The following is a 17,893-nucleotide window of genomic DNA, read 5'->3' as shown; positions in this document are numbered from 1 at the left end:
GGAGAAGTCGTGTGATTCGGACCAGGAAGAGGAGCTTTGTTCTGCGGGTTTGAGGCGGAAGGGGACAGATACTGCAAAGGAGATGATGAGATGCCTGGACAGGATGTGAAGCTAAAGTATAATCTGGTGTCTAGAGTCAATCAGTAGACAAAGACAGGCTGAGTGGACCAGTTTGTATAGTCACCAATAAACTAGATTGGACCTGTGGGAGCGCTCCAAAGGTGACCATAAAGTTAGAGCTGGGACTCTTTTTAACCATGCCAAGCTGCCACATGGGTTGCAATCTGTCAGTCTGTATTGGTGGATGGAGCTTCCCACACTGGAAAGCACCCCTATACCAAAAAAATGACTTCTCCTTTATTTGCTCTCTCTCTCTCTCTCTCTCTCTCTCTCTCTCTCTCTCTCTCTCTCTTTCTGACACACACACACACAGAGGAGTTTTCCTCCATCTTCCTACTTCTACTTTAGGTATGGTTGGAAAAAAGAGTGATACATTAGAGGTTATTTATATCTTATCTACACACACAATCAATATTTTATGGTACGCTGTCCTTGACAAGGTCAGATCAATAAAAAAAAAATTAAACCTCCCCCTCTTTGCCTCTCTGGAAGATGGTAACTCACCAACCCTGCATCTAAAGCCAAGGACCCAGCTTTAGAAAAGCTGCTAAAACTCCCATAAGCTCCTTGGCTGCTGCTGACCATTCCGTCAGGACTCCTGCTGAACAACCAAATGTTCTCGGTCCATTTTAATGCAGTGGTGAGGGTTGGCGACAGATGTCCAGCAATCTGTGGAGCTGAAGGAGCTCATTTTTCTGCTGAATTCTGTGACCAAGCAGGGACCATAGGATGTGAAGCCAGAGATATTTCTGAATGGTCACAATGAACAAGCCCCTGCCTCCACATTTAGTGGTCAGTCATGGATTTGAACCCAGCTCCTCTAAAGTCATTGCTCCCTGCCCTATACCACAGCACTGTCCAAATAAAGGCCAAGGGGGAAATGAACCAAGTTCACAAATAATCATCAATTCCATTATTGCTGAAATCCTCTGCTGTTTAGGGCTCTAATGATACTTCTGCACATCTGTCATCTCCCTCATAAACCAAAGTAGCAATAGATGAATTGGGGCAACCGTTAGTCATTTAAAATCTTCCATGAAGGGACCCTTGTGAGACTGAATAATGAAACCACCCAAGTCTGGAGTCTCTTGTCAGTGATGGCTCCGGTCAGATGGGGGAGAGCGGAAAGTGAAAGCCAAATTTTACTAATCTCTTCAGGGAATCACATCATCCTTACCTAGGAGACAACACCCACAAAGTACTCAGGGCATGAGTTTCCAACTTGGAGATTTCTACTCCCTTCATGAGGGATGGAAAGTGAAAAGGACATGGGAATTACGCAATATCTGTTCTGAAGTCATCTTCCATAGGTAGTCAAATGTTCCCTTCTTTCCAGTTAGGAAGTCAATGGAGTCTTTTCACAAAGAACAGGAGAGGCAAAATAGAAGAAGGGTGGATTAGCATTGTGAGGAAATTCAGGAACCAGAAAGGGAAAAAGTGCTGGAAAGCATTTGAATGAAGGTAAAGACAGTAGAAACAGAAGTATGTCATAAAAGTATACTATAGACCACTAGGACAGAAAGAAGAAATAAATGAAGAGTTCAGGAAATAGATCACAAGCCTGGCATACGTAGTAGTATTTTTACCACTTCCTTGGCAATATGAAGTTTTAGAGAGCTGTCTGAGGCACTGAAATATTAAATTACTTTCCCAGGATCATACAACCAGTAGGTGTCATAACTGAAACCTGAACAAACCAACCTCCTGGTCATTCAGCTTAGAAATCCCAGAGTCTCTGGGGCGGCCAGGTAGCACAGCAAGTAAGAGCACTGGCTCCAATTTCAGGATGACCTGGGGATCAAATCTGGGCTCAGATACATAGCACCACACCCAGAAATTACTGGCCGTTCAACCTTGCGCAAGTTACTTAACCCCAATTGCTTTAAAAAAAAAAAAAGAAATCCCAGAGTCTCTTTGACCCCCCTTACCCACTCTCATTCAAGACTGAATCTCTCTCTCTCTCTCTCTCTCTCTCTCTCTCTCTGCTCTCTCTTTCTCTCTGTCTCTGTCTGTCTGTCTGTCTCTCTCTTTCTCAATACATAGGCTACTCGTAGACTCAATCTCACCAGTGATTGACACAGTAACCTGTTCTGTTTCTGTCCTCGGTCAGCGCATCCCTCCTTGGGCACACTGTTGGCTCCCACTCCCAAGAGCTCACCATATTGATTCTATACTTATTATGGATTTTCAATCATCACAGACAACTGTAGACCATCACCTCTAGCTCAAGAGTTCCATCATCCTCAGTCTCCCCAACATCAGGAATTACAGATACGATGCCCAGCCTCCCCAGATTTTGGAAGGGTAAGTATCAAATATTCAGAGGAAAGATAGCTAGGATCTGATGGGCTAAAATTGCACAGGACAATTCAGTCCAAGAGGGATTTGAATCTCTTGAGCATGAAATTCTAAAGACAAACACAGAAACCCAATTCTGATGGGGAAGAAAAGAGGGAATTGTACAAAAAAGACTAGTGTGGATTCACAGAGAACTCATGAAACAACTTAGACTTTTCAAAAATGATGTACAGAAAACATAAGCAAGGCCACATAATGGAAGATGAAAACAAAACTATGGCATGGCCTTATAAACATGTGTCAGGAATGCTCACCTTTAGAAAGATCTGAGGCTGAGGAGGAAAACTAGTCAACAAAAAGGGCTTTTTTAAAGCTCTGTTGGGAGGAAAAGGAAGATCAAAGAAGGGCAAAGACCTTTGCTTGGATGGATGGGACGATGACCAACTGACAACAGAGAAGGCCAAGCTCTTCGATTACTACTTTGCCTCCATTTTCTCTGCCAAGAAAAAAATGATCTTTGACCCAGAAATGAGAACAAAAACAGCCAATGGGTCTATTTTTAGTAATATAATATATTATATAATATAATAGCCAATACTATTTTTACAGGACCAATCTTCCCAGTTTCTGGTGATGGGCCATCATCCTCCTAACCCAGATTTTTTTTTGGTGGCAGGGGTGAAGCAAGGCAATTGGGGTTAAGTGACTTGCCCAGAGGAACATGGAAGGCTTCAGGGAGGAAAAGTCAGTAGGTGCCAAGTGTCTGAAGCCGGATTTGAACTCAGGTCCTCCTGACTCCAGGGCTGGTGCTCTATTCACTGTGCCCCCCCAACTCAAATTTTTAAGCCTATCCTAGAATAATATGCACCTCCTCCCCCTTGCTTCCTCACTCCCACCTCCATTCAGGTACCCCATGATGGCCAAACTGCTTCTATCTTCTATTTACCAGTTAAGCCCCTTTTGCTTCTTGTCTAAATTAGTGTAACAGTCATCTAAACCTATTCCCAGACTCTCCCCTTTCCAATCTATCCATCCTAGAGCTGTCAGACAACATTCATAGCCCATGAGAATAGTTACAAAATTCCCCTGCTCAAAATACAACAATGGCTCCCCATTATCTATAGGCTAAAATATAACCCCCTGAACTTGACAGAAGGGTCTCTTCAATCTGGCACCAATCTATCTTTCCAGCCTTATTTCACTCCCACTCTCCCTGCAGTCATATAAATTATATCACAGTGAAAGTGGATTGCTGGGGTTTTGTGATCTCATCCCAACCTCTCCTGCCTCCATACATTGGCATAAGGCATGTCCCATGTCAAGAATGGACTCCTTCCTCATCTCCACCTATTGATAGCTCAGATGCCTTCTCCTCCCTGAAGCCCTCCATGACCCTCATGTCCCCAGACTGAGCATGAGTTCTCCCTCCTCAAATATTCCTAGAGAAACGTATCTGGCTCACAACTCCCCCCCTGGCTCAGTGCACCTCAGTTCATCCTTAGGAGCATGTCATATATAAAAGTTAGACTGCAAACTCCCTGGGGGCAGAACCATTTTCTTCTTCATACCCCAAGTGAATACAAAGAGAGACAGTATACTATAGCCTCAGTTTCCCTTATCAACTCAAATACTCCCTATACTGATGAAAATCACCACTCCTCTAATAATTTAGTGAAAGAGGAAGGCCCAGGCACCAGAGCTGGCTGACCTGGTCTCCCAGGCAGGAGCAGAAAGAAAAAGAGTGGCTACTGCACAGGCCTATGCATTTTCTGAGTTCAAATATGCATAGGGACAGTGTAGAGCATTTTCTGAGATGTTTGCCACTTCACTGAGGGGTTTTGGAAAAGTCCAACAGGTCCTATAAGTCCATGGGGGTATCATTACAAAGCAATAACATAACAAGAATGTGACTGAGCAGGGGTGGATAGTCATGGGAGTCCCTTCTGGGTCAGCGGCAGGTCAAAGCAGAATGGGGGCCTGGGATAAAGAGAAGTCTGAAAATCTTATAGCAACTCTTTCTGTGGTGGCAAAGAACAAGAAACGAAGGGGATGCCCATCAACTGGAAATGGCTGAACAAACAATGGTTTGTAAAGGTCATGGGGTGCATTTTGCCATAAGAAATGGTGAAGGGGATGGTTTATGAAAAACCTGAACTGATTTAGTGTGAAGTGAGCAGAGCAGGAGAACGATTTCTGTGCTAGCACCAACACTATAAAGACAAATGGACCTGAGAACACTGACCAATGCCATGTTCACCCATGATTCAGAGGACCAATGATGAAGCCATCTACCACCCTCCTGGCAGCCAGAGGATGAACTCAAGCTGAAAGGGGAGACAAATGTTTTTGGACACAGCCAATGTGAGATTTTTGTTGTTGTCCAACTATGCTTGGTTATGAACTAGACCTTGGTGTGATTTTTTTTTCCTCTTCGATGGGGGAGGAGAGATAGGTGAATGAAAAAAGTAAATGCTTGTTAATTAAAGGAAAAATAAAGAGAAGAAAGGAATGAGGCCTGGTGGTATCAAAGTCAATTTTTATTTTTAAAATGAATTGTTCCATTGATGCTACCATGACCCTAACTCAGGCTTTCATTATCTAAAGCTTGGAGAGTGGTAAAAAAAAATTCCACACTGATCTCTCTGCCTCTGGTTTCTTCTCTTTCCCATTTCATTTTTCATACAGCTGTCCTATCCATCTGAAGGCACAGACCTGTCCAAATCATTCCCCTGCTCTAAAATCATCAGTGACTCCCCACCGTCTCTAGGGTAAAATAAAACTCTGTGGCCAGCTACCAAGGCTCCCCATAACCTAAATCCAACTTCCCTTTCCAGACTTTTCAGGCCATAGTGATGGACTTGGGGATCAGAAAAACCCAAGTCAGAATTCTGCCTCAGGCACTTTAGTAGCTGTGTGACCGCAGACAAGTCACTTAACCTCCTCCCCGCCCCGCCCCCACCCCCCCCCCCCCCCAGCTTCCTCATCTGGAAAATGAGGTTAATAATAAATAACATTGGGGCGGCCAGGTAGCACAGCAAGTAAGAGCACCGGCTCCAGTGTTGGGACGACCTGGAGATCGAATCCCGGGCTCTGACACTCAGCACCACACCCAGAAATAACTGGCCGTGTAACCTTGAGCAAGTTCCTTAACCCCGATTGCTTAAAAAATAATAATAATAATAATAAATAACATCTCTCTGAGAAGGCCATAGGAAGAATCAAATGAGGTAACACACACAGTGTTTTGCAAACCTTCAGGGACTCCATAAAAACTACATTGTCATCATTATTGTTCCCTGTCATGCATTTTACACTAACTAATCTGCAAAGTTCATTCTCCCATGATTTCATCGCTCCTCCTTCTCTCTCCATCCACTCACTTGGGCCATCCCCTCCATGCTTAGAGTATACTCCCTCCTCTGTCTTTGTCTGTAGAAATGTGTCTCTTCCTTTAAGGCCAACTCAGGGGCTGCATCTTCCACAAAGCCTCCCCTGGGAATGTGCTTCTGTCCTCTAGGTCCCTCCTTTGGCTTATTACACTCTGCTTTGGATTGCATTGATTGCCATATACATTGCATCTCCCAAAAGAAATAAAGCTCTATGATGACAGGGGCTGTTTCACGGTTATATTTGTACCCCTGTAGTTCAGTACAGTGACCTGGCTACAAAAGGAAGTCAACAAACGTTTATCAATCTACCTATATGTACCAGGCATTTAATAAACGCTTAATGAATGGAATTATGAACATAACTTTACAAAACAAAAATAGATAACATAAAAGATATTGGTCAAAAAAACCACACGAATAGATAAAATGGACCAGTCATGATGGTAAATACTGTGTCAAGAGACAACAGAAGATCTGGAACCCATTTATTTGATGCCAAGAGACATAGAGGAAGATCTTCATAATGCCGTGTGGACCCTCTATGTAGAATCTCTAGGCAAGATGGGAATAGAAAGAGTAAGCCTCCAAAACCAAGGATCTGGGTAGAAATGATGGCTTTGCTGCTTGCTACCTTGGACAAGTCACTTAGAACCTCAAGGGGCCACAATTCTCCCATGTGTAAAAGAAGGGGGTTGGACTGGATGGAGCCTAATTCTAGATCTAGGATCCTCCCAATGATGATAAGACATCTCCAAGAGTCACCCAAGGTGAGGAGGTATAGTCAGATTACAGTCTGCAGGGTTACAAGGAGCATGCCATGGAGGCACATTCATAGACTCACATTCAAGAGTATTTGCAATACAATATGTTCTAATGTATAAATAAGATTATCTGTGCATCATTTACTTGCTCTGTAATTCCTCTTGGTCTTTATCCAGTCACACAAGGCTGTCACTAATATGGGTAGAATAAGGCTTTGCCCCAGGGAACTTTGTTTCTAAACACCAGTGTGAATTCCTGCCAGATAAAGTCACACTGACAGTTTAGACCCATAGAGGATCAGCAGGGTGGGCACTGGCATGGAGCAGTTAAGCTAACAATCATGGTATCACTAATAATTAGAGAAAGGCAAATGAAAGCAATTTTGAAAGTCCACCTTACCCCCCTCATGGTGGCAAGGAGGATAAAAAAGAAAAATGACTATCGTAAATGCAATTCTACAAACAGAATATAAGCTCCTTGAGGGAAGGGTCTGTTTCATTTTTGGTTTTTATATACCCAGCAGTTAGCATGGTGCCTAGCACCTAGTAGGCTCTTAATAAATGTTTGTTGATTGACTGATTAAACACTACTTTGTTCAAAAGACAATCCTTCCTGCCCTCAAGGAGCTTTAAAATCAAGACACTGATAGGCACATACAAAATAATTTCAAGAGCTGTTGAGTTCTAAGGATTGGGAGGATGGGGAAAGGGGGACAGAAAAGACCCCAAGTGGGAGATGGCACCTGAACTGTAGCTTTGAAGACAGAAATTCTATGATATGAAAGTCAGGGAAAAGTTAATTCCAGGCATAGGGGGATGAAAATATCAATAAGAAAGCATTTATTTGTTTAATGCCTTTGATATTTATGGAGTCAATCACCAAGGGACTTAGGCTTTCAGGCAGATATTATTTTTAAAGGTTACATGCAATCAGAAGGAAGGAAGGAAATACTGAAAGATAGATGAGGGGGAGGGGTGAAGCCTATTAATCTCAGGTCACAGAGATGATACCTTTTATAGGAGTCAGAGAAATACAGCTTTAAATAACAAGGAAGAACTATGGCTCTCTCTCTCTCTCTCTTCCGCCATAAACAAATACTGTGGCCAATGTCAGTTATTAGCATGATTTTAGAAGAGATGTTTCTTGTCTTCTCACACATTTCTACCGTTGTGAGCCAGGACACTAATGGAATCAGGGAGGCCTAAATTAATCCACATACTTCCGCCCAACCACCAGGAGCTGTTGTGAGGCAGGAAGCAGTGCCCCAGCAGACTCTGGTCAGTAGATCTGGGATCTAACAGTAGGCGATTTGGAAAAGGAAAATGTAGGAAACTGTTTTAGGACTTTAGCAAAGAGGCTCTTGAGACCCCAGGGAACTTCCTTGCCTATTGCTTCTTCATCTCCTTGCCCAAGACTTTTTACCTGCTTTATACCTTCATGGACCGTTGTTCTTGCTCTTGTTTTTAACCACCTTGGGGATTCCTTTTTACTAGGGTTGTTGAATGTTTTTATTAAAGGAATTGTTTTTCTGAACCCCTGGGCTCTGAGGGACTCCTTGCACCAGACCAGAAGCTGGACAGCTCCCCTTCCAACAATCTGTAATTTAGCTACACTCACTGTTCTTCCCATGCTACAAACTATCTTCTGTTCCCATTCTTTTGCAATGACTCTACCCTATGCCTGGAATCTATTGCCTTCTTATTTCTACCTCTTGGAATTCCTGATTTCTTTCCAAACTCAGCTCAAATCCTACCTTCTACATGAAACACTTCATAAGGGGGTTAATGCTCTCTCCCCCAAACTCCCTTGTCTTCATGCTATATACATTCTGTAGATGCATATGTTGTATCTTTCATTAGATTGTAAGCTCCTTGAGGACAAGGGCTGCTTCATTTTTGCCTTTGTATCCCTAGCTTCTAACATAGTGCCTTGAAGTAGATGCTTCAAAAAGGCATACTGGCTGATTGTGTCCTTTTCAATGCTGTGTCAAGGGTTCTGCTGGATCTTTGTTGTCATTGCAGTATTTTCTTAACTTTTAAAATTTTAAGTGATCGCTTTTATTTCTTACATCACAGACTTTTCCCAGTGTCCTCTTCTCCATAGAATCTTCCCTCATCAGAACCATAACTAGGAAGTGAAAATGGGTACTTTGATCCAGGATGCTGTAATTTAGAGGATGACCGCACCTGCATTCCCTTAGTAGATAAAAATAACTGAGTCCAATGCCTGGTTAGCAAAAATGAGTTAAAATAAGTAGTTGCCTCTGAGGCTATAACTCAAGAGACCCAGATTTCCTCTCCCCACATTCTCCCTCGGGGCCTGTGGCCTCACTGTCTCTTGGGCTCTGAAATCAACTTTCAATCAGAACATCAAGGTGGTTTCCCAAGGAGACCAGGATCCAGGCTCTATGTCCCAAGTGGAAGGTCTTTCCATGAAGTGAGTAAGGGAAACAGCATTAGATTTAGAATCAAAGGACCTGAGTTTGAATCCAGATTCAGCTATTAATTACCTGTTTGGCACATCACCGAATGTCTTGTCAGCAAACTGAGAATATTGAAATTAATGGTCTCTGAATCCCGCTGGAGTCTAAGATCCTATGAGGTCTTCCTCTTACCCCTGAAACAGTTTATCTGAGGATACCTTTCAGCCTCCTCATCCCAGGACTTTCTGTGATGCTCATCAGGGATGGCAGAATTACCCCTCACTACCAAACAGCATGACCTCATGTGAAGGTGCAGGCAACATCACGTATCTACATTCCCCACCTCCCCCCCCCCGCCCATATCTCCTCTCCAGAACTGAGACTGGTCAATACATTTAACCTGAGTTCTATACTGAGTCTTTTCATCACATCAACACTGAATTTCCAATGAGTCCTATCAACACTCCTGGCTACTTATAGGGGAAAGATGTGAATTGTGTCCTAATGAAGTCCAGCCATAAGGAGTTTAATGCCTCAATAGTCACTCTCTAGGCTGCTGAAAGGAGGCTAAAGTTAACCCCTTTGGGGGGTTGAAATGCTGGTCATATGTAACTAGGAAACAGCTCCTAGAATGTCTAGACAAGGAGGGAGGAAGCTAGGTCAGAAAAAAAGGTCTTTGTCTTCAAGTTCAGGCGATGTTTACAGAACTGAAGGCGTGCTCCCTCAATCACTGGGGGCTCTGAATGGCCTCTCTCCCACAGAATGCCCTGCATCTCTCTCAGTGAAACTTCTAGAAACATTCCTCATTAGTCATCATCTACTCTATTAAGGAAAAGATTTAGTTCAGGGCAGCATGAAAATGTCCATCCCAATGAGATTTTAGAATTATTAATTAGCTCTTGGAATCCTGGGGTGAAATGTTTTTTTCTTGCAAAAGTAAATGAAACAATTATCCAAACTGATTCCCTACTTCTTTCCTACCCACCCCCCAAATACCACCCCCCAAAAATTGCTGTATTGATTCACTTGAGAGAATTATTGGCATTCTGCTGGACTATAAATGGAATGAGTTTCAACCGAGTGAGAAACTGATTTTCTATTGTATTTTTCCTATTTAAATGTAAATGAGTAAATTAAGTTTTTAATGATGGAATTCTTTAAATAAAATGGGGAGCTGAGAAATATAGCACAATGGAAAGGCAGCACCATTGAAAGAGTCCTGAATTTCAAGCCAGATGACCCAGACGTGAATCTCAACTCTGCCATTTGCTGCTTGTTAGACCTTTCAGCAAGCCATTGCTGTTTAGTCCTTTCTGAGTCCCCATTTTGAGGTTTCTTGCCAGAGATATTGGAGTGATCGGCCATTCCTTCTCCAGCTCATTTTACAGAAGAGAAAAATGAGGTAAACAGAATGAAGTGACTTTCCCAATGTCTGAGGTTGGATTTGAATTCAGGTCTTCCTGATTCCAGGTCCTCACTCTTCCCATTGTATGTATGTATGTGCGTGTGTGTATGTATGAATGTGTGCATAGATATCTATATTTCACTATAATTCGTGTCCATTGTAATCCTACACACTATTCTATGCACCTAAAAGATTCTGAGAAGGGGTCCGTAGGCTTCCCCAGACTGCTAAAGGGGTCTGTGACACACAAAAGGTTAATAAGAACCCCTGTCTAAGAGAGTTGCCTTATTCTCTCCCAGGCTAAGCATCTTACTGGCCCCGGGCACACAACTTGAGCTCAGATTGATCTAACTCCAGTTAAATCTCTCCCCACTTCTGTTTCCTTCTAACACCAAAAGGTTTGCTTATTAGGATGAACCTGTAAAAATATCTTAGCAATGATAATTTATTCATTCTTGCACCAAACTCCACCGCAGTGAACTAGCATTTATTCGGCACCTAATGTGTCCCAGGCACCACAATGGGCACATAAACAAAGGGGGGAATCCCTGCCTTGAGAAGATTAGAGCATATTGAGGAGACAAAATCTTCACAACAGGAGTCTTGCATGGGTGTGGGGGCGAACCTGGGCTGTAAGGGCCACACAAGGAGGGTGCGCACTCTCCAGCAGTTCCACCAGACTTCAAGGGCCTCAGGTCTGGGCCAACAAAAGACCAAGGACTGGTCGGCTAAATCTGGAGTCTCAGCACCATATTAGCCTCAAGGTGACAATTTTCTGGCTGGAATAGATCTCAGGGACCATCTGCATAGAAGACTTGCAAACTGCATCAGTCCTAATAAAATCTGGTCCGTGACATATTGCTATATTTTACAGAATTGTAGAGACTCAGAGATGACCAGGGCTTCAGAGGCCTCCAGGCCAACCTGCACCAGATCAGGATGCCCCTCTGCAGTGTACCCAACAAGGGGCCACCCAATCTATATCTGAAGACCTCCAGTGATGGGGAACCCACTGCCTCCCATGGCATCTCATTTGTCTCTGGGTCAGCTCCAATAGTTTTGAAGTTTTTCCTTATGTTGACCTGAAATCTGCTTTCCTTTAATTTCCCACTGCCCTTGACTCCCCAGCATGCTATATTTCATACTGTTCCAGGTTTTAGTTTAAAGAACTCCATAATAAAATGACATCATTTCCTCACTGATATTTCAGTAGGAGAGATACAATATAGAAGATCAATTTTTCTTTGGGTGTAATTTACCCTGTTTTCAGTTTAGCAGGAATGCCAATAATTCTTTCCAGTGAGTGGACCAAAGCAAGTCTATTGTCTCTGGGATTCTGTAAAGAAAAACTGGGGGATTGGGAATATAGCATACTGGAAAGGAAGGACCATAGAGAGAGCATGGACTTTGAGAAATAGAACCCAGGAAGCCCTTCCACTCACTACCCAAGTGACACTAGCCAGTTCTCCATATCTCAAGTTCCTCTTCTATAAAATGAAAGGGTTGGACTAGGTGACTCTGGATCCTTCAAAATTCTAGAGCTAAGATCTTAATTTCAGAATATTTTAATATTTTAAATATTAAATTAATATTCTAAAAAATATTTTACCATTCTTTAAAAAAAGGAAAAGAGACAAACTGTCCGCATATTCTTAAGGTGTTGAGCTATAAGACCTGTTTTCAAGGTTTATGACTACAGAAATCATCCAACAATCTGTAAGCAAGGAGGCACCTCTATTTTGCCAACGTTTGTCAATAAAGCTACTGAATACATCTGTATAATTCCAGTATTCTGTCATACACCTCAATCTTTAGCCATTGTGTTAGATAAGTATAGTAGCTAAAGGCACAAAATAATATAGTTCCAAAAAGATGAAGAGTAAAAAGGCAATTTGATTTCAGAACTAGAGAGAGGCAACAAGCTAGTTTTTTTAACATCCATTTCTTTAATTACTTCATTAATTCATTTTCTGGACACCCATACTATTAGTGACTGAGGCAGCTGACCTGTTACAATGGAGATGGTGAAGGGCCATGTCAGGACATTGGACTAGACAACTTTTAGATCTAGCTCCATGATGTTTTTCGCTTGAGCCCTCAATTCTCTACATTCACTCAGAGCCCAACCCTTGCAACCAGTGAACTCAAATCTTCCTTCACCAAAAAGCACAAACACAAGCTCTCCCATCTACCCCCTCTTCATCTCAGCTTCTTTTTCCCAACATCCATCCTCTCCACTTTCCCCCTCTCAGTATTGTCCCTTCTGCTTAACTGGGGTCCAAATGTTATCCTCCAGAGGCACATGGAACAGCCAAACAGAAATGTAGCCTCTGCTCTGTTTCCTCTGGAGTCTTAACCCCAGCTTAATTTTTCTGTGACAACTTGTAAACCATTTGACTCAAATTAGCCGTGAAAAATTCAGGCTCACCCGAAAATGAATCAATCACGCTCCTCACCAAGGCTGCCTCAAAACCCATTGTAAAATCTACTGGGTTATTTATGGTGTTTGCCTTTTGCTTTTATCTTGCTTTAGATTAATAGATATACTATTGTAACTCCCTTCTAGTTTCTCAGGAAAAGATCTCTTACCGAAGACATTACAAGCCCTATTTATTTTTTAAAATGAAATCTCAAAATGCACCTTCTTCCCTCCCCAACGATTATGACCGAGATGAAACGTTTTCTGCTTCTTAAACTTAGCATGCTGCCTCCTCCTACAAGAGACCTCCCATGATTTCTCCAATTGGGAATTCTCTCCTCCCCTCTGCACTGCCAACATGACTTTGCAATTCGGGGGACACAGTGCTCAAAATGCTTTGGATACAAAGGCAAAACCTGCCCTCAAGGAGTTTGTATTCTACCTGTCAAACTTATGTAAAGTATTTACCTAGCAGAGGGATAGCAAGAGACTTCACAGGGCTGATTGGAGGATCCAATGAAATAACATGTAACAAGTGTTTAGAGATATTATGTATACATATATGTGTGTATGTATACATATATGTATGTGTGCATATAAATGCTATTAAGTCTTGGCTACCCGAATGTATTTTTTTCCCCTTCTAAAGCACTAACCCTCCAATGTGGAGGAATTAGAACTGGAAGAGATTGGAGTAGAGAGACAGCAAGTTGTGTATTTGAGCCCTCTAGCTGATGCTTCCTAGCTGAAGTATTAAGCTCTTAGTGCACTGGAGAGCTCACCACTACTTAGAGAATAATTGTCAATCGACATTTGTGGAGGTAGTTTTTTCATACAAACTCAAGGCAGTCCCTCAGTTATATCCCAGCACAGTGGCTGGTGCACAGAAGGCATTCAAGAAATGGCTGACATAGCAACTTCTCTAACTGATATGTAAAGCACTTTATGTTCTCACCCCAGCCTATCTTTCCAGGCTGATTTCTCATTACTCCCCTTCACAAATTCTCCATTTCCACCTGCTGAGCCCTGGACACACTGGTTCATCTCCCCTTATCTAGGCTGTCCACCCAAGACTAAAAGGCATTTCCTCCCCACTTCTGACTCTTGGAATCCAGAATTTCCCTTCAGGGTTTAGCTCAAATATCATCTCATACACGCATTTCCTGATATCCCCAGTTATTAATGTCCCTTCCCCATAAAAAAAAAAGAAAACCAGCTTTTTACATATTTTCTATTGATTTACCCGTGTGCATGTTGCAAAGAACATAAGATCTTAAGGCCCAAGACTATTTCCTATTGGTCTTTTTTATTCCAATTCCTGGTACATATTAGGTATTACATAAATATTTGTTGAATGAATATATAGTGCCCAACATAAATGATTCCTCTTACTTGACAAAAGAGGTCAGAATTCATGGTTTTTTTTTTAAAAAAAAAAGCATTCAAGCAAAACAGGCATCTCATCCCATATGTCATTCAACAAATATTTATTTACTATGTGGCAAGCAAGCAAAAACCATCTCTGTCATTGAGGTGCTTAGACTCTAATAGGGAGTCCAAATATATAAAACAAAACATACGAGGAAAGGGGAAGAAAACTTAGAGGGGGTGGCATACAGATTTAATACAAAAGCTTTCTTCTGCAAGCCAGCAAAGCAAACAACTTTTTATTCATTCAAAGAAGCCAAGAAGATAGGCCAATCAAATCCAGTAGCACATTGCCACAGAAGGCTGGCCTCTCCTGGGAGGCTCATTGCGTAGCAGAATGAACACTGGCCTCCAAGTCTAAAGATCTGGATTCCAATCCATCCGTGTTCTGGTACCTGGAGCAAACCATGCCCATTCTTTAGGCCTCAGTTTCATTATCTGGAAAATGACTAGATGATCTCTAACATGATTAGATCTTCCAGTTCTAATTCCTCCACATTGGAGGGTTAGTGCTTTAGAAGGGGAAAAAAAATACATTCGGGTAGCCAAGACTTAATAGCATTTATATGCACACATACATATATGTATACATACACACATATATGTATACATAATATCTCTAAACACTTGTTACATGTTATTTCATTGGATCCTCCAATCAGCCCTGTGAAGTCGGTGATATTATTAGCCCCCTTTTCCAGATGAAGAAACAAAGGCTGAGAGAGAGAGGTGCTATTATTGTTCTATTTTACAAATGAAAAAAAAAAAAAAAAACAAACCAATATGAGCCTGAGAGTAGTTTAGTGACATTCTGGGAGTCACTCAATGCCTGAGGCAGGGTTTGAATTTGGTTCTGCAGACTCCAAGTCCAACCCTAGATCCACCCCTCGATATATATACATACATACATTTAACATCCAACCTCAAAGCTATCCCTCTCCTAAAATCCAAGCCTCATTGCAAGATGCAGCCTCTGCCTTCCCTGCTGAATACTGAAAGAATCCATTGGGTAGTTATTGATCTCTTCATCAGAAGCTTAATACTCTATAGAAAATATAGTGATGTTGAACTGGGCTTTTCTCTTAAAAAAAAAAAACTGATTTAGCATGCTGCCATTTTGAATTGTTAAGATAGATTTCTTCCCAAAATGCTGCATCATCTGGGCAGGATAGGCACAGACAGTCACCATATTCACAGCAGCAAATGTAGGCACAAAGGTACCCTGAGGATCCGGGATTTAAAACAGCAAATCTAAGAACGCTGCAGAACCCGAAATGCCAGGCTCAAAGCCCAAGTCAGCTTTAGCAGTGAGTGAGGAGAGCACTGAAAGTCAGATTGGTGGGTGATTGATGTTCACCCCATCTCTCAGTATGACTCACGTTTTCAAAATCATGAAACATAAAACTTTTTCCTTCTTCCTTCCTTAGGCTCGGAAGGACGGCAAACATGACCCCTCCATGAAGGCAGGGGGGGCCCGGGCAGCTCCCACACTGCGCTAGAATCTTAGAGGCAAAGCCAAGTCAGGGAAGGAGCCTCCCCTCATTCCAGTGCGAACATGCAACAGGGCCCAGGGGCCGGCCCTTCAAGGCGCCCCCAAGGTGAAGCGAAGGGGAGCGAGTGTGTGCTGCCCACTCTCTAAGCGACAGCACAGCTAGGGGACTCCGGGAGGATGGGAGGAGGTTAGACGCCGGGAATGGCCTCCGGGCTCATTAAATCCGCTCCAGTGAAGCCCAACAAATAAAGCCCAGAGTGTGCGACAGGCCGGCCAAGGGCACGGGCAGGAGGTCTGGAAGGCGAGACTAGGCAGCCATGTTAGAGTCCTCCACACAGGTACGGGAACTCTTGGGAAAGGGAAGGGGGGTGGCTGGACCTGTTTCTGCAAGGCCGGACACGCGGCATGCAGAAGCGGAGCCCTCTCCCCCCAACCTCCCCCGTGGACAATGGGCCGGGCCCTGGGGGCAGGAAAGATGGACGGCACGAACGCAGAGCCACATTTGCCCACGCACCCGCAAGGATGCAACTTGGGAAACTGTACCTTGGGAAGAAAGGAGAAGAAGTGGGGGGAGGAAGGAGGGGTTGAAGAAGGGCCCAGGGTCCCTGCTTGGCTGTCCAGTCTCTCTCCCCCTCTAGGGTCTAACTAGCTGCAGCATGCACCCAGCCATTACAGCCATCCGATTGTGATCGTGACTGAGAACCAAAACCAGGGTGGAAGGGATGGGGGTGGGGGTGAGGGAGGAGAACCCCGGAGAAAGGGGCCGCCCCACGCTCCAGCTCGGAGCAAACTGGGCAGGAGCCCCTAGCTGCTCGGTGCCCCGCGGGCAACAGCCCCTGCGAGGTGCTCTGCACGGAGGGCGGCCGTGGCCCTGCTTCCAGCTCACCTGGCTGGACGCTCGCTCTCTCCCGGGCTCGTTCTGTCTCTGGGTTCCGCGGCGGCAGCGGCTGCTGCTGCTTCTGCTGATGCTGCTGCTGCTGCTGGTGCGGCAGCCCGGGCTGCAGTGGCTGTAGCAGAAACTGCCCGAGTGCCAGCGGGTGCTTCTCCGCCCCCCTCCCTGCTCTCCCACCGTCCCCACCCCCAGGTAACAGCTGGCCCTGGGCCACGTGACCAGAGACCCCCGCCCCCCGGGTCCCCAGACAGCTGGGGCCCCTCCCAGCCGAGGCCGAGGCTGAAAGAGCTGGGGACAGCACGGTGGCCCCAGCGTCCGTCAGCTACCAGGCCAGCGAGCAGCGGCAGCAGTGCGGCTTGGTGCCAGGGGGGAAGGGGCGGGGGCGGGGAGGGAGGAGCACCAAGTGGGAAAGAGATGCGGCAGCCGGGGCGGGTCCTGGGACAAAGCAGCCTCTTGGGATGTTCGGGCCCCGTGGGGATGCCAGCGCCGCAATCCCCTAAAGAACGGTTCTCAGGCCTCCCATTCGACCTGGTCAGTGCCGCCCACCAGGGGATCGCCTGCAGGCCCCTCCGATAACACTGGGCCTGTTGCTCTGACCTTCACAAACGCTCCTTGTCCTGGACCCTGTTGCTTGGACGGGCTTCTCTGGAGACCAAGTAACGGGGGATAGCAGGAATGGCACAGAGGGAAAAGGGTTTACAGAAAGAACTTGAATTCCAATCTGTGCACTTCTGTCATCCTGTGTGACCTTGGGCAAATTCCTTCCCCTCACTGGACCTCAGTTTCCCTGGGTGCGGTACAATGAGGATAAGAAGGCTTGGGTTCAAATCCCACCTCCAGTGCAAAATGAGCTATGCTGTTTTAGGTGGGGTCCAAGCTGGAAATTCTGTTCCCTTCTCTATGTAGGGCTTTCTTTCTTTTTCTTTTCTTTTTTCCAGTGGTGTTGGACTTAGAAGACAGAGAGGACAGTGATAAGTTTGCAGAAAAAGAAAGAACACTGAAGCATCTTAATGGGGTTGGCATGGGGGAACAGGAAGAAAAACAATCAAGGCACCTTTGAAAGCTATAAACTAAATTTATTATGAACTTAAAAGAGCCAGCTGTACGAAACAGATTGTAATTCAACATTAGGTGTTACGCCCCTGCTATATTTCCAGAAACTAGGCAGAAATGAACCGCCAGCAACGACAACAAAAGACCCTGCGCTCAAGGAACTAAAATATGGGCTTGGAACTGGGGATAGAAAGCCTGTACTGGGGTCACTTA

The 17,893-nt window shown here is 44.3% G+C and overlaps 1 protein-coding gene across 1 annotated transcript in view; it reads right to left on the bottom strand.

The window, feature by feature from the left end:
• Positions 1-16,807, bottom strand: part of SCRN1 (secernin 1) — a 62,576-nt gene extending 45,769 nt beyond the window's left edge. The window contains exon 1 of the mRNA XM_069088633.1: positions 16,622-16,807. The gene's annotated coding sequence lies outside the window, so the exon portion shown is untranslated. The remainder of the gene's footprint in view (positions 1-16,621) is intronic.
• Positions 16,808-17,893: the final 1,086 nt, after the last annotated feature.

The sequence above is a fragment of the Petaurus breviceps genome, unplaced genomic scaffold, assembly GCF_028583685.1.
Source record: "Petaurus breviceps papuanus isolate PSGF00001 unplaced genomic scaffold, PetGlider_PUasm1.0 185, whole genome shotgun sequence".
Taxonomy (NCBI): Eukaryota; Metazoa; Chordata; class Mammalia; order Diprotodontia; family Petauridae; genus Petaurus; species Petaurus breviceps.
The sequence above is the reverse complement of the archived record's forward strand: the minus strand, read 5'-3'. Positions and strand labels throughout refer to the sequence as shown.